General features: G+C 37.1%; 1 long non-coding RNA gene and 1 pseudogene across 2 annotated transcripts in view; one reads left to right on the top strand and one right to left on the bottom strand.

Moving 5' to 3' along the window:
• Positions 1-26,313, top strand: part of LOC145516608 (uncharacterized) — a 38,594-nt gene that overhangs the window by 8,513 nt on the left and 3,768 nt on the right. The window contains exons 2-3 of the long non-coding RNA XR_014061540.1: positions 3,680-3,825; positions 6,063-6,095. This is a non-coding gene — a long non-coding RNA (uncharacterized LOC145516608). The remainder of the gene's footprint in view (positions 1-3,679; positions 3,826-6,062; positions 6,096-26,313) is intronic.
• LOC145516607 (spliceosome-associated protein CWC15 homolog pseudogene) lies at positions 22,670-23,952 on the bottom strand (annotated as a pseudogene). The gene has a single exon (XR_014061539.1). The product of XR_014061539.1 is annotated as a spliceosome-associated protein CWC15 homolog pseudogene (transcript).

The raw sequence follows: 26,313 nt of genomic DNA, 5'->3' as shown, positions 1-26,313 counted from the left end.
GGAACCCTCTTACACTGTTGATGGGGATGCAAACTAGTACAGCCACTATAGAGAACAGTGTGGAGATTCCTTAAAAAAATGAAAATAGAACTGCCATACGACCCAGCAATCCCACTGCTGGGCATACACACTGAGGAAATCAGAACTGAAAGAGACATGTGTACCACAATGTTCACCACAGCACTATTTACAATAGCCAGGACATGGAACAACCTAGATGTCCATCGGCAGACAAATGGATAAAAAAGCTGTGGTACATATACCCAATGGAATATTACTAAGCTATTAAAAAGAACACATTTGAATCAGTTCTAATGAGGTGGATGAAACTGGAGCCTATTATACAGAGTGAGGTAAGTCAGAAAGAAAAACACCAATACGGTGTTTTAATGCGTATATATGGAATTTAGAAAGATGGTAACGATGATCCTATACGTGAGACAGCAAAAGAGATACAGATATAAAGCCCAGACTTCTGGACTCTGTGCCCGAAGGCAAAGGTGGGATGACTTGAGAGGATAGCATTGATACATGTATGTTACTGTATGTGAAAAAATCACCAGTCCAAGTTCAATGCATGAAACAGGGAACTCAAAGCCGGTGCACTGGGATGATCCTGAGGGATGGGATGGGGAGGGAAGTGGGAGGGGGATCGGGATGGGGGACACATATATACCTGTGGCTGATTCACGTCAATGTATGGCAAAAACACCATGATATTGTAAAGTAATTAGCCTCCAATTAAAATAAATAAATAAATTTTAAAAAGCAAAGTTATATTATTTATTTGCATTTGAATTTTAATATTAACATATAAAATACAGAGCATTAAGAAATTTGATAAGACATAAAATCCACTAATTACAACACAAATTTTAAATTTCTGTTAGCTACCCATCTTTATTTATGTGCATTTTTACATTACTATAAATATTTATATATATATATAATTGTCTACTTTTCCTTTTTTCAAACTTAAAATCATTCCAAAGGATTTCCCAAGATCCATAATTCTATAGTCACCATTACTGTAATTTTAAATGACTATCTAATATTATATCTAGTGTTTTAAAATGTTTTAAACATAGTTTGAAAGGATATTTTAAAGACAAATCTCATGGAAGATAGACTTTTGGGGATATACAAAGTAAAAAACATTTTAATATAAATACCTTTCTATTGTTTAGAAACTGGACCAAAACACGTTAGAAATCATTTATAATGTTGTTCTTCCCTGTGAGACTTCTCATTGACCTTTCAGCCTGACACAAAAATAGAAGACTTTATCATAGCTTTAGCCTGTAGGCCTATTTTTAGACATACAACGTCATGACCTGAACTTAATAAAAATCCAACACAAAGAGATGAAAGTGGGAAACTTCTTTACCGAAATTCCTTTGAGGCTATATCCTGCCTTAATTCTACAAGAAGAATTCCCACAGAAATCAATAGGAGATTAAAATAAATATCAATGGCAGGATACAGTCCAAATTATGAACGAAAAACTTTAACCTTGACAGGTTAATTGTTTTTCAGAAAGAGTGAAATTTGGAAGAAGTATTTTCATGAGGGAAAACCAACATTTTGGCTACAGATAAATGTATACATAGCATTTTGTGTAGCAGAACCTTATCAATGGGGGCTATGTCCACCCATTGTGTTATGACACTGGTTTCTGTCATTTTGAAGGGAAGTTTCCTGGCCTGCACCCAAATTTTGCATTATTTGTTCAAGTTTCTAATATGCTTTTAAGTAGAATAAACAGTATATAAGATGAAAAAAAGTATTTCAGGCTCTCCTTGCTTAACCATATTATTCAAAAATTAGTAAGAAACAAATTTTAATAATACTAAACATGGAATGTTCAAAGGTTAAAACTGGGTAATCAGTAACTGGGTACCCTTTGGCTACAAAATGTTACAGTCAGTATAGATGTATACAAAGTTTCAGGCTGCTAAGTTTATTGTCTAGTAAATTTTATACAAACACTTGAATAGAGGTTTGTATGAAAGTCAACTTTATTCATTATTTAACTTTTCCTTCTGCAAAAGGAGAATGAGATTCAAGAAAGAGCAACGTAATATACTATTGTTAAAGTACTAGATATATAGGGCACAATTTTACCTCAGTGCGGTTGGCGCATAGTCGATGACCAAGAAATCGAAGTGGCTGCATCAGTAACAGATGTTTCAAAGAAAACAATCAATTTGATTAACATTCAATAAGTTCCTATTATATTCAAATTGTGTGCAAGGGCTATAAGAAATGTAATGATTCTAGTAATGTCCCTACACTGAAAGCCAGGTAAACTTGAATCAAGCCCATTATAATACCAGATCATATGCATTAGGAGCATAATTAAAGATTAAAATAAAGTACTCTAGAAATATAAAGCAATAGCAATGATTTCCCACTGAGGATTAATTGGGGAATTAACTGGAAGATTGAAGAACACATGGAGGGAATAATCTAAGAGGAAAGGATCGACTTCTCCAGTAGCAAAGATTAAAATGTCAGTGACAGTACTTCACAGGATGATTCATGTTTTCTTGGAAGTAAAAGAACAGACTTGTGAATGATTCTTCTGGGAACAGTGACAAGAATGGTGGGTTTGTTTACCAGCTGCAAGGAAAGTACATAAAAATGACATCTTTTATAACATTAAATGATTCTAGTATGAAGATAGCAGAGAAGAATATGGAAGTTAAAATGAGATGTCTCGTCCACAAGGAATAAAGAGTACGTGGTTGAAATGGAATAAGTTATGGAGTTTTTTTGTTTGTTTTGTTTTTGTTTATTTCCTGTGAGGCCTAAGATATTAAACAGTAAGAACTGTAGAAAAAACTAAGTACTTTTGGAAAAATGTTATTGCTTCTGATTAACTTTAAGCACTAAGCATAAATTTGTTATCAAGGAAGCTGTTAAGGGAGCTCCAAAATAAATCAATATGATTCCAAATTTACCTTAGGTTGAAAATAGTCCTGTCAATTCTTCCCCCATACTGTGTGGAATGAAAACATCTTTCTAAAGCATGTTAGTGTCACTACATTAATTTCTTTGAATACTAATTTAAGCAAATATTTTAAGATGATCAAGGCACGAAAATCTGTCTGAGATTAAAAACCTGCTGTTAGCCCAAGGAATGTAAAAGTAATGAAATGTCAAGAAAAATTTAATGTACATGTTTGAGCTTGTAGAACAATTGTGTTCAAAGGAAATTAAACTGAGAAAAAATTGTTTCAATATAGCCAATGCATGACTAAATTAGATAAACTCTTACAAATAAGTACAGACTCCCTTTCCAATGAGCCGACAAAAATATGGAATTCTCTAGGGCAGATTACTGGAGTGGGTAGCCAGTTCCCTTCTCCAGGGGAATCTTTCCAATCCAGGGATCAAATCCAGGTCTCCCACATTGCAGGTGGATTCTTTACCAGCTGAGCCACCAGGGAAGCCCAAGAATACTGGAGTGGGTGTCCTATCCCTTCCTATCCTATCCTATCTCCTACTGGGTATCCTATCCCTATCAAACCGGGGTCTCCCGCATTGCAGGCAGATTTTTTACCAGCTGAGCTACCAGGGAAGCCCCTGATGATAAGAGCTAATGTTTATTGAGCATTTACTATATTTCAGCTACTGTATGAATTACATTACACATTTTCTCATTTAATTTTCACAGCAATGTAATGAAGTAGAAACTATTTTTAATTCTCTATCAGTAATAAAATGGAGAAGTTGTCTGTGGTCATACAGTTATTAAACAGAAAGGCAAGACTGGACCCAGGACTCACTCTAAATCACCCTCTGATGGCCTGGAATCACCAGGTATGTTCAAAAAATTAAAAATAATTTATTAGTAGACATAATTGTGTACCCAGTTCCCAATAATGAGTAAGCTTGTCTCTGGCATGAGTTGTTCTCAATGTCTGAAAAGATTTTGTTTATTTTTCTGGAGAAATATAAACTCTGTTCTATGTTATAGTTACTTAAAGCGTTTAAGACGTGTTAAGAGTGTAGCACTCAGCTGTGTTTCTTCTATATATTCTCTTTAATGTTTAATGAAGAAATTTTTTGTTTGATTTTCCTTCTTTAAAAGGAGAATGTTCGTCTCCTAAACTATACATTTAAATATTGTTTTCTCCCATGTAAAAATGGTTTTTACAATTGAAGAAAAAGTACAAGAACAGATAAGCCACACCAGTAGCATAGAGTCTGTGTTTGAATACTATTATTTATCATTTTTAATGACATTATACTGAAATTACAGTCTTCTTTCATTAAATAACTGGTTGTATGGTTTCTACAAGCCATTCTTTCCCTACATTGAGTGTGGTCTTGGGGAACTAGGTAAAAGCTGGGGGTGATTTGAGTTGCCTGAGGATTTGGGGGCATGGAACAAAGGGAAATGGAGATTTGAGGGTAGGGAGAGAGTAAGCTGGAAGCTTGGAAATGTCGAAAAATTTAAGTCTATAAAATCAGAGAATGCAAACACATGAGCGCAAGGCAAGTATCTTACAGAGCATCTCTGAGCCAATTTGGAAAGCTGAGCCTAAAAGATTCCCCTTGGGCACAAGATATGAGATAAAGTTTCTTTTATAGCTTGGCAGTAGTAAATCTATATGCTGGGAAAGAGATCAATTTTAGACACTTAAAGTTACTAAAGTCTCATTTTCACAATAGACTCTCAGCAGTAGTCAGTGCAGTTAATGGGATAATTTAACCAAGAAAGGAATTTATTCAAACTAATTCCTTATGGACTGATATAAAAAACTATTTACTAAAGGCAACAAAACCAGAATTTATTAAATTGTACTATGGACACTCTACAAGTAGATCTAATATTAAAAGTATTAAAAGATCTTTTACAGCAATATCCACAGGGACCTTTTTTCCTTGACCTCAGTTTGCCCCAAGATTCAAAATTCATACAAATTAAGTGGTGAAAGCTGAAAAAAATGCTTCAGTTCAGTTCAGTCACTCAGTCGTGTCTGACTCTTTACGACCCCATGAATCGCAGCACGCCAGGCCTCCCTGTCCATCACCAACTCCCGGAGTTTACCCAAACCCATGTCCATCGAGTCAGTGATGCCATCCAACCATCTCATCCTCTGTCATCCCCTTCTCCTCCTGCCCCCAATCCTTCCCATCATTAGGGTCTTTTCCAGTGAGTCAGCTCTTCGCATCAGGTAGCCAAAGTATTAGAGTTTCAGCTTCAACATCAGTCCTTCCAATGAACACGCAGGACTGATCTCCTTTAGGATGGACTGGTCGGATCTCCTTGCAGTCCAAGGCACTCTCAAGAGTCTTCTCCAACTTGAAGACTGCTTGAATTACCTCAATGCTTGAATTACCTCAAAATGGCACACTATGAATTTAAAGCAGAAGGAGGGAAGATAACCTACATTTGTTTAAAGTAACATATTTACTAATTGCAAGCTTAAGAGAAAATTGTCTGTGATAATGAGAATATCTTAAGGCAATTACAATTTCAGGAAATTTTCTTATGAAGGAAAAATCCTCTGGTGTGAGAGGATTTTATACCTAGTGAATTATTATAAAATCAAACTAAATAGACATTAGCATCTGAAAATCACAGCTGTCATATATTTGGTGCCCATTGTATATTAGACACTGTGCTATGCGTGTATTATCTCATTTCATCTTTTCGTTAACCATGCAGAGTAGCTGCTATTTCGTATTGTAGAGATAAAGATGAAGACACAAAGAAACACTTCAATGAGGTTATGTGATTTGCCAGACCTGGGATTAGAATTCATATGTGCTTGGTCCCCAAACTCCATTTTTGAGCACAGGATAAATATGGCAATTAATGATACCATTTCCTATGTTATTTGTTGTTATATAAACAAGGAAAATATATATTCCAATGGGGCATCCTATGAACACTTCAATCATATTTAGGTTGATTGTGATAAAAAGCATACAGTCAAAAGGACATTTTGTATCATTACCTTATTCAGGCCAAATCCTCTCAGTTACTAGAATTTTGACAGAAGTGTTGGTGTCCTCAGTGGGAATATAACCCTCTTCTTCCTTTTCAGATTCAAAACAAATTGAATGAGATGAAGAATAGAGTAAGTATATGGAAAATCAAAATGTTGCTTTAAAATAAAACTGATAAAGGTTTAGTTGTCAGGGCCAAATGGGCCTCAAAAATGAACCCAGATTAGTCAGACTTACCCACCCAATCAAAGTGTGTATGTGGGCACTGGTTTTGGGGAAGAGCCTGCACCCAGGAGGCTCAGATGGTAAAGACACTGATTGCAGGAGACCCGGGTTCGATCCCTGGGTAGGGAAGATCCCCTGAAGAAAGAAATGGCAACCCACCCCAGTATTCTTGCCTAGAGAATCCCATGGACAGAGGAGCCTGGCCATTGGGTCACAAAGAGTCGAACACGACTGAGCGACTAGCTGCCCCTGGGAGCATGGAGAACAAACGTGAGCAGCAGGGAGTCCATAGCTATTAAGAGGGAAAATGCTTGGGCTGGCTCTGCAAGCCTAGTTTTTTTTTTTTTTTAAGTTATAAATCAGAACCAACAAGGTCCTACTGTACAGCACAGAGAACTCTGCTCAATATTATGTGGCAGCCTGGATGGGAGGAGAGTTTGGGGAAGAATGGATACGTGTATAAGTATGACTGAATCCCTTTGCTGTCCTCCTGAAACTATCACAACATTGTTAATCAGCTATACTCCAATTTAAAATAAAGAGTTTTTAAAAAGTCGTCAATCAGATGAACCACGCCACCCACTCAGAGCAGAGTAAAGGGGCAGAAAAAGGAGTGAGTTTTATGGTAATGACACTTCACAGGAAGAGAGCGTGGGCACTCCCCTCTCACATCCTCCAGTGGGGTCTGCTATGTTCTGTTTTGTTCTGTTCCCTCCACTTTACAGGATGCTCCTCAGCCCAGCTGGTTAGACAAGGGTCTCTTCACCTGGGAGATTACACTCTAAGGCTGTTACTTACCTCCCTCTGAAAGATGGATCATGGCTCCTTTGTAGTCCTCTTGGAACCACTCATAGGAAAGATACATTTTGTCCTGAAAAAGCTCCAGAATGAGTTTTCTGCTCCATCAACTAAGCTACTCCAGGGCGTCTCTATTTAAGGCTGAAGATATACTCCCTGTTTGTTTCCCATCCCCAATTATGTCCAACCACGCTTTCCAAGGTGACATGCCACTGGTTCTGCAAGAGATTTAATAACAGGATTAATAAATGCTGCAATAGTAAAAGGCCAGAAAATGTCAATCGAAGCCCTCTTGTGCAGTCAAATTTGAAGGGGAAAACTAAAGGCCACACCCATTGATTAAGAAATTAATATTTAAAATTTAATTTTCTTGACAATATGAGTTAAAAGTTAGAAAATAAAGTAATTCCCATTTGTTTATTATGCCCAATCTGTATTAGAGGTTTTTCTCAATTTATCTGAATCTTTGAGAGTGGAGGTTATTTCTTCATTTCTACATTTAACTAATTTAATGCAAGATATTGGGTACACCTGTATTACTAGTGTCCAAAGATAAATAGGACATAAGATTATTACCATACTGGTCCTGTAAGAAAAATAGGCAATCCTCAGGCCCTTGAACAGTTTTCCTGGGTAAAATTCCCTTGAACTCATTAAACGTCAGTTAAAACTGTGGTTACAACTCAGTTATCTATAAAAGAAAGGCAGGGTACCAATTTATCGATTGCTGTGTGACTAATCACCCCCAAAACCTAGCAACTTAAAACAACAAGCCTATATTATTATCTCACAGATTCCGTGGTTTGGGACTCAGGGGAAATTTTCCGGTTGGTTCTGGTTCAGATTGTCTGAACCAGACAATCTGGTTGAGTCTGACTGTCAGTAAGGCTGTGGTCATCATTTCCAATTACTGAAGACTCATTTACGAACTCATCTCTCACTGGCTGTTGGTCAAAGCCCCGTTTCTTACAAGCTGAGCCTTGTCATAGGCTGCCTGAGTGCCCTCCACACACGCGGTTGACTTCCCTTGGAGCCCGTGATTTGCGAAAGGGAAAGCAAGGCAGTGACACAGCACTTTCATTTATGTCCTAACTTTTGAGTCATGTACAGTATCTTCTGTCTTATTCTGTTTCTTAGAAATGAGTCAATATGTCCAGTAATACCCTCAGCAGAGGGTATTACACTAAGGTTTAAATACTAGAATACAGGGAACGTTGGGGACTGGCTCTTCCCATAAAAGATGATGGGAAAAATCTTAATGTTTATCTTTACCAAGATACCACTGGTCAGTTGATATCTGACTTGTCAGTTTATATTTAATAGGGGTCAATCTCCAGTAAAAATGACTTCCCTGGTGGCTCAGATGGTAAACTGTCTGCCTACAATGCAGGAGACCCAGGTTCAATCCCTGGGTCAGGAAGATCCTCTGGAGAAGGAAACGGCAATCCACTCCAGTACTCTTGCCTGGGAAATCGCATGGACAGAGGAGCATGGTAGGCTACCGTCCATGGGGTCGCAAAGAGTCGGACACGACTTCACTTTCATTTCACTTTTTCTCCAGTAAAAGGGTTTAGCACAATGCACCTATCATTTCTGGAAGAGAACTCTGCTGATGTGCAGTTTCTTAATTTCCATTTCCTCCTTGAGTTCTGTGTTCTGAGCACTTTGGTCTATGTAGACAGTTAGCTCTGTCTGGTCATATGGCTACCACGTATCTTGCAGAAAGACATGTTTAACCCTGTGCCATAGTGGCTTAGCCTCTGTCTCTTGTTCTGAAATTGACTGAGCCCAAGAAGTTTGCTTTTTAGTGATGTTTTTCATCTTGTGCCTGTATTTATTTCAGCGTTTTTCTAAAACAAAACTACTGTGGTTGTTTCTGACACTTGTGCCCCTTGGGCTCTGATGCAAACCAAAGTCTCTGTCATGTGCTTCTCAAGACATTATCCATCCTCTGCTTGGAAATTCCTTAAGCTTCTCAGGCAGATTCCCTCATAATATTATGAAGCCAGTGAAAGCCCCCCCCCACAATAATCTGTATATCACTTCAAAAACTATTCTATATTTCTTTGAGGAGTTTTCATTTTAACCTCATAAATCCACACTCCTTTTCTTGACTGTGAATAGAGAAAATAATTTGAGGCAGTTGATCATTGGTGCCTTGCTGCTTATCAAAGCTTAGTGACAACAATTTAAAGGTAGAACCCCAGAAACACTTTCCCAGCACACTGGAGATTCGGTTGCCTTGTAGTTTAAAAGCAACTATGTCAGGGTCTACAAATTTATAGGAAAGCTGCAGTTCTTTCTATAACTTAACTCTTGCCTCAGCTGCCCTTCAGCACTAAGACCTCTGCAGCCACTGACCTCTCTTGTGGTTTCTTGTATGTAGCACATGGCAAGGATATTTCTAGTCAAGAAGCAACAACTGTAGCCCTGAGCCTGCCAAGGGCTTTCACTGTCTCAAGGATCTTTGTCAAGGCCCTTCTAGACTTGTTAGTTGCTCAGTCATGTCCGACTCTCTTTGTGATCTCATGGATCTCATAGCCTGCCAGGGTCCTCTCTCCACGGCGTTCCCCAGGCAAGAATACTGGAGTGGGTAGCCATTCCCTTCTCCAGGGAATCTTCCTGACCCAGTGATGGAGCCAAGGTCTCCTGCATTGCAGGCAGATTCTTTACTGTCTGAGCCACCGGACTTACTTCCATGAAAAGTTGCTCTCCTGTAGAGAAATATGTCATAATCTTCATCCATAGATCCAGAATAGAATATCATGTGCTTTTTAGTCTTAAAAGTGCTGGACCATGCCACAGTGACTGAAAATCGGTTCAATATAAGCTGTTACAGACAAAGTCTTTGCTGTAAAATATGGTGAAGACTCCAAACCATATGTTTTAGCCCCAGTTAAAAGTCTCATGCATTTATTTTCTTTCTCTACTCAGCTTTGTTCTTTCACCTTGTTTCACAGTGTTTTCAGCCAGTACACCAAATGCTTGTGTCTTTCAGGTTACCCTTCAAAACTCCAGCACTGCCGCCCCCACGCCTGCACACTAGAAATATAGGAGACCTGCCTGGAAAAAGCAGCTGTGACTGTGCTCTTCCTGCCCAGAGGCTGGTTCCCAAAGAGATCAGTGAAAAGGAGCTCAGCATGTCTAGTTTATTTTCCAAATTACCAACTGGATAAATAGTTCATTTAAGCTGTGTTTGAGTCAGAAAAGGGGCAGAAACCAGCTAGGAGCAGGTTACACTGATTGAGTGTCCTCCAGAGGAAGAGGACATCAGGACTGAGAGGGGAAACTCTCTGCTTTAATGAAATGATTGAAAGTCTCTCAGACATAACACAGACTCAAGGAGAGATGCTTTTGGACTGTGAAATTGGAGAAGACTCTTGAGAGTCCCTTGAATTGCAAGGAGATCCAACCAGTCCATCCTAAAGGAAATCAGTCCTGAATATTCATTGGAAGGACTGATGCTAAAGCTGAAACTCCAATACTTTGGCCACCTGATGCGAAGAACTGACTCATTGGAAAAGACCCTGATGCTGGGAAAGATTGAAGGCGGGAGGAGAAGGGGAAACCAGAGGATGAGATGGTTGGATGGTTTCTCCAACTCTATGGACATGAGTTTGAGCAAGCTCCAGGAGTTGGTGATGGACAGGGAGGCCTGGCGTGCTGCAGTCCTTGGGGCTTCAAAGAGTCGGACACGACTGAGCGACTGAACTGAACTGAACTTTCCCTCGGAGCATGTTTAGCTTTCTTGTAAAGCATAGCTGTTTCTTTGTGACACTATCATCCCTCCACTATGGAATTTGAGGAAGCGGTGACCACATTCACTAGGAAAGAATCAGTTGTGCCAGAGGAAGCCACCCTCTTCCTCAGGGGCCCTTCATCCTGTGTATCATGGTGTTAGATGCATTTCCCCCTTGAACCATCCTGCTTAAAACATCAGCAGTGATCCCCCAAATGCCAAATCCAACAAACATTCCTCAGTCCTCTTTCAATGTGACCTCTTTGATATTTGAGACTATGCTTTCGGAAATGGTATGTTTTATTTTTCAGTATCTCTTGTTCAAAACCTTCTTCTGCCTTGACTTTCTTAACACTGAATTCTCCAGAGTCTTTGACCACCTCTCTGAAGATTCCTTCCCATCCTCCTTCTCAGAGTCCTTGTCCTTTGAGCCTTCCTTAAAGGCAGGAACACCCCAGGTATCTGCTTCCAGCTCTGGTGTCTTCTAACACTGTGCTCCGCTGAGGCAACACCCTCTCTGGTGTGACGTCTCCAACAACCTCCATGACAGTGAGTTGGAGCACGTTAACCCTAAGTCAAACTTCCTTGTAGTTTCAACGTTTAAAGTTAAGGTGTTCAGTACTATATATATATATATATATATATATATATATATATATATTTATTTATTTATTTATTTATTTACAAAATGTTTTCCCTGAAACCTGCTTTCCCTCATATATTCCTTACCTAATGCATGGATGCTAAGTCACTTCAGTCGTGTCCGACTCTATGTGACCCTATGGGCTGCAGCCTGCCAGGCTCCTCTGTCCATGGGATTCTCCAGACAAGAATACTGGAGTGGGTTACCATGCCCTCCTCCGGGGGATCTTCCCGACCCAGGGATCGAACCTGTGTCTCTTAAGTCTACCTGCACTGGCAGGCAGGTTCTTTACCACTAGCACCACCTGGGAAGCCCATTCCTTCTTCAGTCAATGGAATTCACATTTTTCAAGTCATGCAGATCATAAACAAGATGATCATCTTTCCTTTCCTCATTTTCCTCGTTTGTCTGGCTCATCTAGGCAGGCTGGAGGGTATTTATCATAGGCATTTGTCATGCTGAGCTCAGTCCCAGCTCTCCTGTTTCATAGCTCTGTGATCTTGAGCAAGCTACTTCACTTCTCTAATCCCCATTTCCTGAATCTGTAAAGCATGTATGAGGAACAAAACATGCCTCATGGGACTGTTATGAAGATTTAATGAGACAAAAGTGTGTGGTGCCCTTAGTACAGTGATGGATGCAGAGAAATCGGCCCGTGTATATTTTACTACTGTTGGCGTGTGGGTTCTGACTCTGGACTATCTTTTGATTGCATTCCCTTTTTATACTTCCGCTGTCACTGCCTTTGTTTATTTCCTTTTCTTTTCTCATGGGGATTATTGCATCTGACTAGCCTCCTTGTTTATAGCTTCTCACCCTTTAAATCCACCATTCATACTGTCACAGGCTTTCTCCTACTAAAGCCCAGACCTATTCATGCCACACTCTGCTGCTTTAATGCTCCAGTGGCTCCCTGTGGTCTGCAGGATAACATTCAGGCCCTAGTACGGCATCCAGGCTCTCAGTAATCTGCTTACAACTTGCTTTCCTCATCACACACTTTGGGCTGTAGCCACACTGGACTCCACTGTTCCTGAGTGCATTTTCATAAGCCCGTGACTTTTTTACCAAAGAAAAAAAAAAGATCCTGCAGCCCCAGCCTGAAATTCTCTATCCTGTTCACCCTTCAGATATGAGCTCACATTCCTTTCCTTTCTGCTCTGTTAGCAGACTTCCCTCTTATGGTCCTCCCCATTTTTAACCTCATCACAGTGGTCTGTGTGTTCATTTCTGCGATAGCGTTGTAAGCTCCTCCAGAGCAGGGATCCTATCCAGTTCTTTGGACAGGGTCCCAACAGCGAGCTCAATGTGGCAGACGATTAGAAAACACTAATGTGAATGAATTTGTAACTCTAGTAAACATTCTTAGTTAGAATATCATAACTGTGAATTCTGCTTCTTCGCTAGATGGGTTTGCTTGTGCTTTGATCACTGTTTGCCTCTTCATTCTTTCGATGGCCCTGAGGAAGGATGAGCATGGCCCGTGGCCTGCCCTGTGCTAGCCTGGCCACGAATAGCAGAGGCACAGTGGGAGGTGGGATGTCCACAGTGGCATAAGTAAGGTGTTAAACATTAAATCTGAGATATAACTGCTAGCGATCATAAATAAACAGATTAAGAGAAGATTTTTAATTAAAATAGCGAGAATAGCAGCGACAAGAATCCAGATGGAAGGTGTTTCCTGGAATTACTGTCTAGTCTCTCACACCCTGAGAATCATCCATTCTAACTTTACTTAGAAACAGGTACAGTTAAAAGAAATACTGCTTTATTTTGTACCACATAATCAACAGATACTTTTCCAGTGTTCATGTAGTTTTATTTCACATTTCCATTTATTTCTTGGTTTTTTGAAGTTCCAGGACAAATATGAGCCTTGTGGAGTTAATGAACAAAAGCATTCTTTTATGTCTCTACTAAAACCTTGACTATAGGCTGTTTCACAGTGAACACACCTCAGCTTCTTAAACAAGGTCCCAATATGCCCTGACCCATTTTTAGAGAAAATTAAGGAAGGCACCTACCTCAGTGTCTTGTAGTAGAACCATTCTAAGTCCTCAAATGCCTGCTAATACAGTCTTTTTATTTTCAAAATAAATGAAAACTCCATTCACTTGGCTGAAACACAATTTATTTAAGTTTCTGCTTTTAAACATTTATTACCCCGCATAATTCCTCCTGTGATTCTACTGTCCTAATTTTAAGACCTACCTTCAACATAAATGCTAGCAAATATAAGTTTTTTTGTCACTCTTTTAAGTAAAATATTGATTTCTTCCTAAATATAAAATCCATATTTGCCATAGAAAACAAGAAAATACAAAAAAAGGGAAAAAAATTGTTTTACCATCCAAATATAACTACTCTTTGTATTGTAACATTTTAGATATTTTCTTATATGTTTTGCATTTTATATAGTTGTGATCTGCTAGATAGAGACTTGTAGAGTTATGTTCTTATTCTGTCATTTAACATTTAACACATTTCCCACATTAATTAAAATATTTGTATATAAAATTTAATGGCCATATTAATATATCATCATTTATTAACCATTATCTTATTAATAGGAGAAAGCATAAGTATTTTAGTGTGCTTTATGCTTTTAGTCTTTATAAATAATGTTGCTCTGAACAGTTTGTATCATAAAATGTTTCTTCATGGTTATGATAGGCAGAAAATCAACTGTCTTTGAAACCTATAGTTCTTCCCATTTCTAGAAACAGAAAGCCAGTTCCTATGGGAAATACATTACACTATCTTCTTGTCAGCCATGCAATAGATGTGTGGCCGTGGTCTTCAGAACACTGCCTCATTTCCTGGAAACTATGATTGGTTCAGAGAAAGGCATATGATGCAGGCCAGGATAATCAGAGATTCTTAAAGGACTTCTTGGGTTGGGCTTTTACTCAGGCTACTAACCTGGTAGGCAGCTTTTCTTGTTGTTAGGAGGAAATCTGCCTGGATGATGGGGGAAAAAGAACTTTGAATAATATCATTTAAACCATATATAGAATATTCCAACCCAACAGCCCCAGAATACATATTTTTTCCTCAAGTGCACTTAGACCTTTTTTAGGAGTGGAGTTTGTTAGATCAAAAAACAAATCTTAATAAATTTAAAGTTGCAACCATATTAAGTATCTTCTCTAACCACAGTTGGATGAAGCTAGAAGTTAACAGAAAAGGAAAACTTGAAAAGTCACAAATATGTGGAAATTATACAACACTCTTGAACAACCAATGGCTCAAAGAAGAATTGAAAAGGAAAATTAGAATATATCTTGAGACAAATGAAAACAAAACACACCAGAAGTGGGATGCAACAGAAGCAGTATTGAAAGGAAAGTTTATACCACTAAACACCTACATTATGAAAAGAAAAATTATCTCAAATAAGTGACCTAGCGATACACATCAAGGAACTAAAAGATGAAGAGCAAACTAAACCCAAACTTAGCTGAGGGAAGAAAATTAAAGATTAGAGAAGAAATGAATGAAATATAGAATAGAAAAAAGGAAAAAAGAATCAGTAAAACTAAAAGTTGATTTTTTAAGGAAGATAAAATTGACAAAACTTTAAGGTTGCCAAAGCATCTAAAAGATAAATAAAATTGACAAACCAAGAAAATAAATAAAGGACTTAAATAAATAAAATCAGAAAAGGAGACATAACCACTCTTACCACACAAATACAGAGGATTATGAGACTACTATGAACAACTTTATGCAACACATTGAATAATCTAGAAGAAATGAATAAATTCCTGGAAAAAATATAAGTTACCAAGATTGAATGATGAAGAAAGAGAATATTTCAACAGGACTAAAATTAATAAGGAGATTGAATCAGTAATCAAAAAACTCCCAACAAAGAAAAGCTCAGGACCAGGTGGCATCACTGGTGAATTCCACCATTTGAAGAATTAATGCCAGTTCTCCTTAAATTCTTCCCAAAAATTGAGGAGTGAGGAATACTTCCAAACATATTTTATGAGGCAAGAATTGCCATGATACCAAAGACAGAAAAAGCCACTACAAGAAAACTATAGGCCAGTACCCTGATAGATATAGGTACAAAAAATCTTCACCAACATACTAGTGAATCAAATCAAACTCACAGAACATTAAAAGGATCGGATACCATGACCAAGTGGGATTTATCCCTGGGATGCAAGGATGGTTCAACGTGCAAAAATCAGTCAATGTGACATTTTACCACAGAAGATAAAATCACATGATCATCTCAACAGATGCAGAAGAAGCATTTATAAGCACTCAGCTGATTAAAAAGCACTCAGCAAATTAGGAATAGAATGAAATTTCCTCGACATAATAAAGACCATAATTTGGAAGGCCCACACTAACATGCATAATATTGAAAAACTGAAAACTTTTCTTATGTGGTCAGGAATGAACTAAGGATGCTCCTCCTCACAACTTCTATTCATCATACTGGAAACTCTAGCCAGAGCACTAAACAAGACAAGAAATGAAAGGCATTCAAATAGGGAAAGAAGAAATAAAATTATCAGTTTGCAGATGATATAATCTTATATATAGAAAATCCTAAAGATTCTACAAAAAGTTGTTAGAACTAATAAATGAATTCATAAGATGCAAGATACAAAATCAACATACAAAAATCAGTTGCATATCTATATGCTAATAGTAAACAATCTGAAAAGGAAATTAATAAAATAATCCCATTTACAGTAGCATCAAAAGAAATAAAATACTTAGAAATAATGTTTTCCCTGATGGCTCAGACAGTAAAGAGTCTGCCTGCAATGTGGGAGAGCCAGGTTTGATTCCTGCGTTGGAAAGATCGCCTGGAGAAGGAACTGGCAACCCACTCCAGTATTCTTGCCTAGAGAATCCCATGGACAGAAGAGCCTGGTGGGTTATGGTCCATGGCGTTACAAAGAGTCGGACACGACTGAGTGAGTAATATTTAATACTTAGGAATAAACTTAATCAAGGAGGCAAAACAATTTATACACTAGAAACTATAAGATATTAAGGAAAGAAATTAAAGAAGTTACAAAGAAATAGAAAGGCATTCTGTGTTCACGGTTTGGAAGACTTAATATTGTTAAAATGTCTCTACTATCTAAAGCCATCTATAGATTCAGTGCAGTTCTTATCAAAATTCCAATGGTACTTTTTATAGAAATAGAATATATAATCTTAAAATTCATATGGAACCACAATGGAATCTGAATAGACCAAACAATCTTGAGAAAGAACAAAGCAGGAGTCCTCATGGACATATTACATATATTAAGGAGTCCTTCAGGACATATTACAAAGCTAGATCAAGAAATTGTCTTCCAAAGTCTTATATCAAATTGTATTTCCATAACATTTATTAAGGGAGTCCCTTTTACTGCATCCTTGTCAAAACTGAATATTCTCAATTTTAAGTGTTGGTTATATTTTATTGTCAAGAAATGATTCACCTGTTTATTTCTATTGCTTCTATTGCCTGTAAGTTTACTAATGACTTTCCTTCATATAGAATTGGTTGTGTTTAAAATTTTTAAACATTGCTTCTCTGGCATATAAATAGCTCACTATTGTTCTGTTTGTCAGTGGAGGGTATGCGTTAAAGTGGAATAATGTGGGTGGTAAAGAGGCAATTAATTATGAAAAATTTTATTATTTTAAACCTGTATGTCAGTAAGTTAAAAAATTCAGAAACTCAGTCATTAGAATTCCTTGCTATTTTCTTCTACTTTCTACTAAAAGACTAAGTAAACATTTTTGGAAACAGTGTGTATTTGAAGTCTGGTTGAGTCCCTTAAGTTTTCAGGAAGAGCAAAACAGTATAGAACTGATGCATTGTAGAAGCATCTTTCTAAGAAGCCTGGAAGGTACTAACAAGTCCATAAGCCCTGAGATTCTGTTCTCTATATCCCCAATTGTCCTGTCCTTCAGGGGAGAGGCTTGTGATATAAAGTTTGCCATAGCAACTTCATTGATTCCCATGTATTTTGATAGGGACTATCAAACTTCTCACGTGTCTTGGTCAACAGTACATTTCAAGTGTCCAGTGTAGTGCTTTACACAGAATCAGTGCTCAATAAAAATTTGTTAAATACCAACAAATGGATTTTAAAAAAAGAATTTCAATAGTGTTAGGATGGCTAGAGATTCTTCCTAACTCATATCACTTTTCAGTAATTAGGAAAATTACTTAGAAATTTTTGCGAAGACATTAGCAAGTACTTTTCTAGGGTTCAGAATTTTAGAGCCACAAGGAACCTCAGAAAATATCCAGTCCAACTCCTTTATTTACACAGACTAAGATACACTTTTTAAAAGCAGAGACCAGATTGGAGGCCAGCTTTCCTATTTTAATCACTGTGCCTTTCCTTTGAAGGAAAACCACTTTGCATACATATAGTCATCAAATCTTGAGTTTGATCCCTGGAAGAGAAATGATAATTCATCTAATTTTTTTCATATGTCAGGATAGTGATTAAGTTTACAAATGAGTAAATATATTTTGTTTGTAGCTTTTCCCTTTGAATTTTGGTGTGAATTTTCTTTTGGTATCAGTGGGCTGAAATTTCCTTTGGCTAGATTTTCATAACAGAGATTGCTGATTGCTCATCAGAAACAATGTGAGCAGTAAGACAACAGAATGGCAATTTAAAGTAGTAAAACAAAATAAGACTGTCGGTGAAAATTTCATATGGATGGGTGAAAGTGAAAGTTGCGTCTGACTCTTTGCGACACCATGGACTGTATTCTCCAGGCCAGAATACTGGAGTGGATAGCCTTTCCCTTCTCCAGAGGATCTTCCTAACCCAGGGATTGAACCCAGGTCTCTGACATTGCAGGTGGATTCTTTACCAGCTGAGCCACAAGAGAAGTGCAAGAATACTGGAGTGGGTAGCCTATCCCTTCTCCAGGGGATCTTCCTAACCCAGGAATCGAACTGGGGTCTCCTGCATTGCAGGTGGATTCTTTATCAACTGAGCTATCAGGGAAGCCCATTCTTCAAAATAAGGATGAAATGAAACTATTTTCAGGTAGGGAAAATAGAAGAGATAAAAGTAAATCAGCAAAAACAGAAAAATTAAAGTTTCCCATGGAGTTCTTAATAACACATTTTCATCACTAATATTTATAGAGCCCCTAAATAAGAATATGATACTTTAGCAGTTTTTAAAAGTCATTTTCCCTTACTTTGTGTTTTTATTAGAGATACTAATTTCTTCCAAGGTTATTGAATACTCAACATTAAAAAGTGCTACAAGGGTTATGAAGAGGAACAGATAAAAATTGTTCTTTTATGAAATTTATAGGCAGATAAGAATTTACTTAAAGTACCATGATACAATGTAGGTGTCAACAGGGACACTAAGACACCAGATAAAACACTGGGACTATATGGAAAGAAAAGGGAATACTTTAGAGTGGGAGAATGTAAGATAATTTTTGAGAAAGTCTCTCAACTGGCCAAATTTGTTCATTATCCCTTTTCTCTTGTACACAATTTCTCTTTTTCTGTGGCTTCCTTCAAGATTTTCTTTTCCTTTACTTTCAACAACATGACTATGATGTGCATAGGTAGAGTTCTCTGATATTTTTTTTTTTGTTGTTCAGCCACTAAGTCATGTCTGACTATTTGTGACCCCATGGATTGCAGCATTCTAGGCTTCCCTTTTCTTCACTGTCTCCTGGAGTTTGCCCAAACTCACGTCCATTGAGTTGGAGATGTCATCCAATCATTTCGTTCTCTCTCACCTCTTTCTCTGTTTGTCTTCAATCTTTCCCAGCATCAGAGTCTTTTTCAGTGAGTCACATCAGGTGGCCAAAGTATTGGAATTTCAGGTTCAGCAACAGCCCTTACTATTTGTAATTTACTGAGTCTTTTTCTGTTTGTAAGTCAGTGTTTTTCTCAAACTTGAAAATTCTTGTACATTGTTTTTCAAATATAATTTTCTTTCCCAGTCTCATTCTCTTCTCTTTTTAGGACTCCAGTTAAACATAAACTAGACTAGTATGGATTTTTTTCCATATATACCTGAGGGTTTGTTTATTTTTCTTCACCGTTTTATCTTTCTGTTGCTGAAATCAAATTTACTAACTTTTCTAAGCCTATGAGTAAATTTTAAAATTTCAATTTTGGTTCTTTTCCATCCTAGCATTTTTTTTTTTTTACAGTTTCCATTTTTTTTTTTCTGCTGAAATTCCCTACCACTGTACTCATTAAGATTAAGTTTGTCTTTTTAAGATAAATATGTAATATTGCTTCAAGTTCTTTCTCTTTCATCTGAGATTTGGTTTCTATCAATTACCTTTTTTCTTTACTATGGATTAAAATGTTTTGTTTCTTTGAATGTCTTTTGATTATTTAAAGGAAATACTGGACTTTTCAATTAATACATTGTAGAGACTAGATGTTTTTGATTTTTTCTGAAATATATTCATTCTTGCTTCCCCAAAATATTATTATAAACAAAAAAGGCAGAAAAAAGGGTACATATTATATGATTCCATTCTATAATATTCTAGAATAGACAAAACTATAGAGGCAAATCAGGGCAGTGGTTGCCTGGGACAGGGAGTGATGTGAATTGATTGCAAAGGGGCATGAAGGAAACTGTTGTTGATGCAAATGTTTTCTATCTTGAATGGGGTAGTAATTATATGGTTACTGGTTAAAAGTCATCAACCCAAACACCTTGTAACGTGTAAACTTCCTTGTATATAATTTATAACTCAGTAAAGTATTTAAAATGTAAAAAATATTTAAACATTGTTAAACACTAAAATGGTGTGTTACAGATTTGTGTTGAATTTATAAAATGTGTTATATTTTGAAATGTTTGAGATGAAAAAAAATTGAGAGAAGTTTTGTTTTACTCACTTTGGTATACCTCTAATCCTAGCATGTTGCTCACTGAAAGTTACTGCTCAGTACATTATCTACAAAATTCATGTTTACTTCCAGAAAGCCGATTACCTTGAAATGTCAAATGACCTGGATATTTGAACATATCCTATTCATCTCTAAGTTAAAGGCATCAGTTCAGTTCAGTTCAGTTCAGTTGCTCAGTTGTGTCTGACTGCAGCACACCAGGCTTCCCTGTCCATCACCAACTCTCAGAGCTTGCTCAAACTCATGTCCATCCAGTCAGTGATGCCATCCAACCATCTCATCCTCTGTCGTCCCCTTCTCCTCCCGCCTTCAATCTTTCCCAGCATCAGGGTCTTTTCAAATGAGTCAGTTCTTCGCATCAGGTGGCCAAAGTATTAGAATTTCAGTTTCAACATCAGTCCTTCCAATGAATATTCAGGACAGATTTCCTTAAAGATAGACTGGTTGGATCTCCTTGCAGTCCAAGGGGCTCTCAAGAGTATTCTTCAATACCACAGTTTAAAAGCATCAATTCTTCAGTGCTCAGCTTTCTTTATAGTCCAACTCTCACATCTATACATGACCACTGGTAAAACCATAGCTTTGACTAGATGGACCTTTGTCAGCAAAGTAATGTCTCAGCTTTTAAGTATGCTATCTAGGTTGGTCATAGCTTTTCTTGCAAGGAGCAAGCGTCTTGTAATTTCATGGCTGCAGTCACCATCTGCAGTGATTTTGGAGCTCAAGAAAATAAAGTTTCTCACTATTTCCATCATTTCCCCATCTATTTGCCATGAAGTGATGGGACCGGATGTCATGATCTTAGTTTTCTGAATGTTGAGTTTTAAGCCACCTTTTTCACTCTCCTTTTTCACCTTCATCAAGAGGCTCTTTAGTTCTTCTTCACTTTCTGCCATAAGGGTAGTGTCATCTGCATATCTGAGGTTATTGATATGTCTCCTGATAATCTTGATTCCAGCTTGTGCTTCTTCCAGCCCAGCATTTCGCATGATGTATTATGCATATAAGTTAAGTAAACAGGGTGACAATATACAGCCTTGACATACTCCTTTCTCAATTTGGAACCAGTCTGTTGTTCCATGTCCAGTTCTAACTGTTGCTTCTTGACCTGCATACAGGTTTCTCAGGAGGCAGGTCAGGTGGTCTGGTATTCCCATCTCTTTCAGAATTTTCCACAGTTTGTTGTGATCCACACTGTCAAAGGCTTTGGCACAGTCAATAAAGCAGAAGTAGATTTCTTTCCGAAACTCTCTAGCTTTTTTGATGATCCAGCAATTTGATCTCTGGTTCCTCTGCCTTTCCTAAATCCAGCTTGAACATCTGGAAGTTCATGGTGCATGTACTGTTGAAGACTTGCTTGCAGAAATTTGAGCATTACTTCGCTGGTGTATGAGATGAGTGCAATTGTGTGGTAGTTGGAACATTCTTTGGCATTTTCCTTCTTTGGGATTGGAATGAAAACTGATCTTTAAAGTTAAAGGCATAGTTTCCTAAAGGAGAGATCTTTATTTTAACAAGTAATGAATCTTTGTTCTTATCAAGTGCTGTGCAGTAACTTACATCATTTTGTGTTTCCAACTCCTCAACCTAACCACTTTGATCCACATTCTCCTTTAATCCAAGTTCTACTAGGAAATTGGTTCAAAATTGTACCAAATGAAGTATGGATAAAAATAAATCTCTGTCAGAGAGGTACGGTAAACATCAGCAATGCAGGAGACACAGAAACTGTAGGTTTGATCCCTCAGTCAGGAAGATCCCCTGGAGGAGAGCATGGCACCCCACTCTGGCATTCTTGCCTGGAGAGTCTCGTGGACAGAGGAGCCGGCGGACTACAGTCCATATAGTCACTCAGAGCTGGACATGCCTGAGCAACTGAGCATGCACCCTCACATGATTGATTTCTGTGAAAGATTACGTTTTATCATGTGTAAATGTCTTTTCCCCCCACAGCTTTAGTGAGATATTACTGACATACAACATTGTGTAAATTTCAGGTATATAATATGATGATAAGATGCACATATCTGTTACTGCATTGTTACCACGGCATTAGTTAAAACATTAATTCCCTCATATAATTACATTTTTTTGATGGTAAGAATGTTTACGATCTATTCTCAGCAACTTTCATGTATATAATACAGTGAATGTCTTTTTTTTTTTTTTTGGCTGTTTAGATTATTAAAAATATTTATTACAAGCAGGTTTCTTTTCCCATATTTATGAGAAAACACATGACTGGAAATATTGAGCTGGAAACTGGGTTAAACCAATTCCCAAGTCCTTATCAAGTAATTAATCAATAAAGGAAAAGATACTTTGAAACTAAAAATTAGGGAAGCCTATACACAATTTAGATAGGGGTGGGGAGGGAAAAATAAATCAAAATGAAGTCAGATCGTTTACATTTTATAGCCTTCGATTCAGCACATAAAACTGTACTATTTAATGTATTTCTCCATGAACTTTTTGTGAAATTCAGATCGAAGCGTATCATTTACAAATCTTTTGTCTTTCTTCTGATCATCTACACCTTTTGCACAGTTCTTGAAGACAACGTCATCATCCCACCTTCTTTTAACTTTGAAGTTGGCCTGAGGCTGGGATGGGCCAGTGAGATTAAGAAGAGGGTTTCCACTCAGAATGTTTTCCATGCGAATCCTTTCTTCTTCAGCCTTTTGTTCTTGTTCCTTCCTGGCCTGCTCTTCAGCTCTTTCTTTTTTAATTTTTTCAAGCTCTGCAAGAAGAGCTGCAGTATCGTCATCATTACTCTCCTCTTCAAAATCTTCATCTTCATCTTCCTCATCTGTTAGGGGGTCATCTGCATCAAGGTTGGCAGCAGGAATCTGGTCCAATCGGGGCTTCTTCGACACTGAAGAGGAGGTTGTGTGTTGCCGGGTTGGCCGATCTCTGTTTTTCTCTCTTGCAGCAGCTCTCTCTCTCTCTTCCAACTCTCTCCTGAAGTCACGGTTTCGAACCTCTTCAGGGGCATCCTGAGTGGTCTGTCTATATTTTATCTTTGTATGAGAAGGTAGATCTCTGCTTGAATACTGCTTTGAGAGTTGGCTCAAATCACCCTCACCTTTTCCTCTTCCACCTCTTGCAGGTTCAAAAGTTGGCCGAGCTGCTGTTGTCATCTTTTATGTTTGGCCGAGCTCCGACGCCGCTGCCTCCGGAGATCATACAGACGCCATCATGACTCTCCGCTCCCAGAAACCTCTGCCAGTGAATGTCTTTTAGAAAGTGGATGTATTAATTTCAGCTCAGACAGTTGTTCTCTGAAAATGAGATCAGGGTGAAGAGCAGAAATTTAAGTTTACGTGGGAAAATTTGCTTCAATTTGGGCTGAAAAGATCCATTATAATACAGTGCACTTGGAAACTGTCAGGCTTGTGAGTTGCCAAATGCTCCTTGGAATGAAGAGCTGCAGGCAATTTTGAATTTGAGCCATTTGCTGTCACATAAATAGGAAGGCCAACTTCCTTAAAGATTTACATTCTCTTCAACTCTGGATATCAGAAGATACTGATTTTAAGTGTGATTTTGTACTAAATGTCTGTATCAGGACTCTTTTGTCTTTTCTTAGGAATGCATTCTTGAAGCTCAAGTCCCTGCATATAATTTATCTGGGATAAAAAATGGGATCCCTTTCAGTTTTGATTATAAAGCTCTTTGGGGCTATTTTCCATCAGTCTAATTTGCTGCTTTTCATACTTGCTGGCAGATATTAATATAATATTTTTACTTTAAAAATGAAGGATAAGGTAACTAACTTGTGGAAGATACTTAGTGATGGGGTATTTTTTACAATAAAATTTATTTAACACATTTGGAAAAATACTTCTAAATATTTTATTAATTATTATAACTGTATCTTATGTAAATAATCCTCCATATAGGTTAAATTACTTACCAGGTAGTGAAATCCATGCTATATTACTAACAGATTAGGCATTGATATATAGCTCTGGACATATTAATACAATAACAGAAGTAAAGCAATAAATCATGACCTGATTAAGGTCCTTCACTCATCAAATGAGAACTCAGAGCTCAGTAAGATAAATCACTGATTTTCCCATTTTGACTTACTGTCTCTCACTCTCCTCCCACTTTCTCTCCTCCTTCATTTTAAAAATAAAAATAATCGCCTACAACAAGCAATTCTTTTTCTGAAGATCAGTCTGAAGCCAGTGCTCTTATGAACAAACTCCACATTAAACCTTGTGAACTCTTACAAACAAGGACTATACTTTTAAGGTTTTATGGAGAAACTAAAATGGTGTACACACTAGAATCCAGTTGATTTTAAAGACAGATCACATGGACTGGGAATGGGGCATTTGTGGAGCCCCAGGGCCCTGTGGACCAATGTGCTGTGTATTTTCATCCAGTCCTAACCTAGACATCTGTGCTTGACTGCAGATAACATTGACACCCTAGACATCAGAAAATTAAAGTCCACTGGGATTGCATAAATAAATAAATATTGTATAGCCATGCATACAAGTAGGAACTTAAGTAGTGTGTCTCATAAAAAGGCAAGTGAATGACTTGTATAAATATAAACTTGTATATAAAATTGGGTATAAAATATAAAATTGTATATAAAATGTAAAATTGTATATAAATAAAATTAAAGTCTCAATTCAATAGCTGAAAGTTATAAAGTAATTAGACCAATGATTAAAAATATTATAGATATATCTATATCTATAAAATATGTGTTGATGTAGTTGTATAGTATATAGATATATAAGATTTAGATATGCCTATAAATATATACATAGATAACTATACAAAATATATATGTAAATTATAAAATATTATAGTATCTATAAAACTTTTAATCATTGGTCCTACTGCTCTATAGTGCTTTTCAGCTATTGAGTTGTGATTCTCAATTTCTGAAATATGTATCATTTATACACTTTGTGTTCAAGGAAATATTTTCAAATCTTTCTCCTTCTTTCATAAGTAGAACATTTTTCCAATGTGTTCACAGTCAAGAAGAATTAAAAAAATAGATGAAAAATCTTTTACGCCAACTACTTTTATAGGCTACATATCCTAAATGTTAACATTTTTACCATGAGTTTCCTTTAGTGACATCAAAAGGGTAATAATGAAAATATGATAAACATATTCATCATGAAATTACTAACTTTATTTTTTTATGCTTCGAGTTTATTAGCATTGATAAATTTATGCTCTACCATGATTGTTCAGCATAAATTCTTGTGAATTCCACTGCTGTTTATAGCATATTTTTCCGTTCCACTAATATGTGTGTGTGTGTATATATATATATATATATAGGAAACATCTTCATTTCAGATGTATGTTTTTATTTGCAGTTATAGGGTGTCAGTGATAAAGAAATGATGGAGTCCACATTGTCCCTGCTATAGTATAATCCAATTCTGAAACTAAGAAATGGTAGTAGTTTTATCTTTGACAAAATGTAATGTGCAAACAGTTATACTTTTCTATTCTGCTGATTTAAATTTCCCATGTTAAAATAGAAACTGCAGCATATGTGTGCATTTTAAAACTCTATCAGTATTGTTATTACTTCTAAACCAAATGTCTGTGTAGTGTCTGGTGAATGTAAACAGACACAGTATCTTTGATAACCTTGCATCATCTGATTACTGATTGTGCACAAAGGTAGAGGTGTTGATAAACACCTTTTAAATTTTTCTCATCTGGGTTGCCAGAGACAAGGCAGTTTTCTTTTAGGGGGATTCTTTAGAATGCTTTAAATGCCAGCAAATTTTCATCTACTAAATTGCAAGTTTTAAAGCAAAAAAATGGATGAGAGGTTTTGTTTATTTGTTTGTTCTGGTATCTTTGTGATTATTCCAGTAACATTAGAAGCAGACAAGAAGTCCTGGACTTAAGATGAGAACACACTAGATGGTGCTGTTATCCTGACAGCAGTGCTGGTTAGAATAAGCTAGAATAAAAGAAATCATGTGCAGGGTGCCTGTTGGATTTTGTCTTCCACCAGGATACCCTAATATAAGATTATATAATTCACTT

This window comes from Giraffa tippelskirchi, chromosome 8 (assembly GCF_054371585.1).
Source record: "Giraffa tippelskirchi isolate mGirTip1 chromosome 8, T2T-mGirTip1v1.2.pri, whole genome shotgun sequence".
Classification (NCBI taxonomy): domain Eukaryota; kingdom Metazoa; phylum Chordata; class Mammalia; order Artiodactyla; family Giraffidae; genus Giraffa; species Giraffa tippelskirchi.
This window is presented reverse-complemented; position numbering and strand designations above follow the sequence as displayed.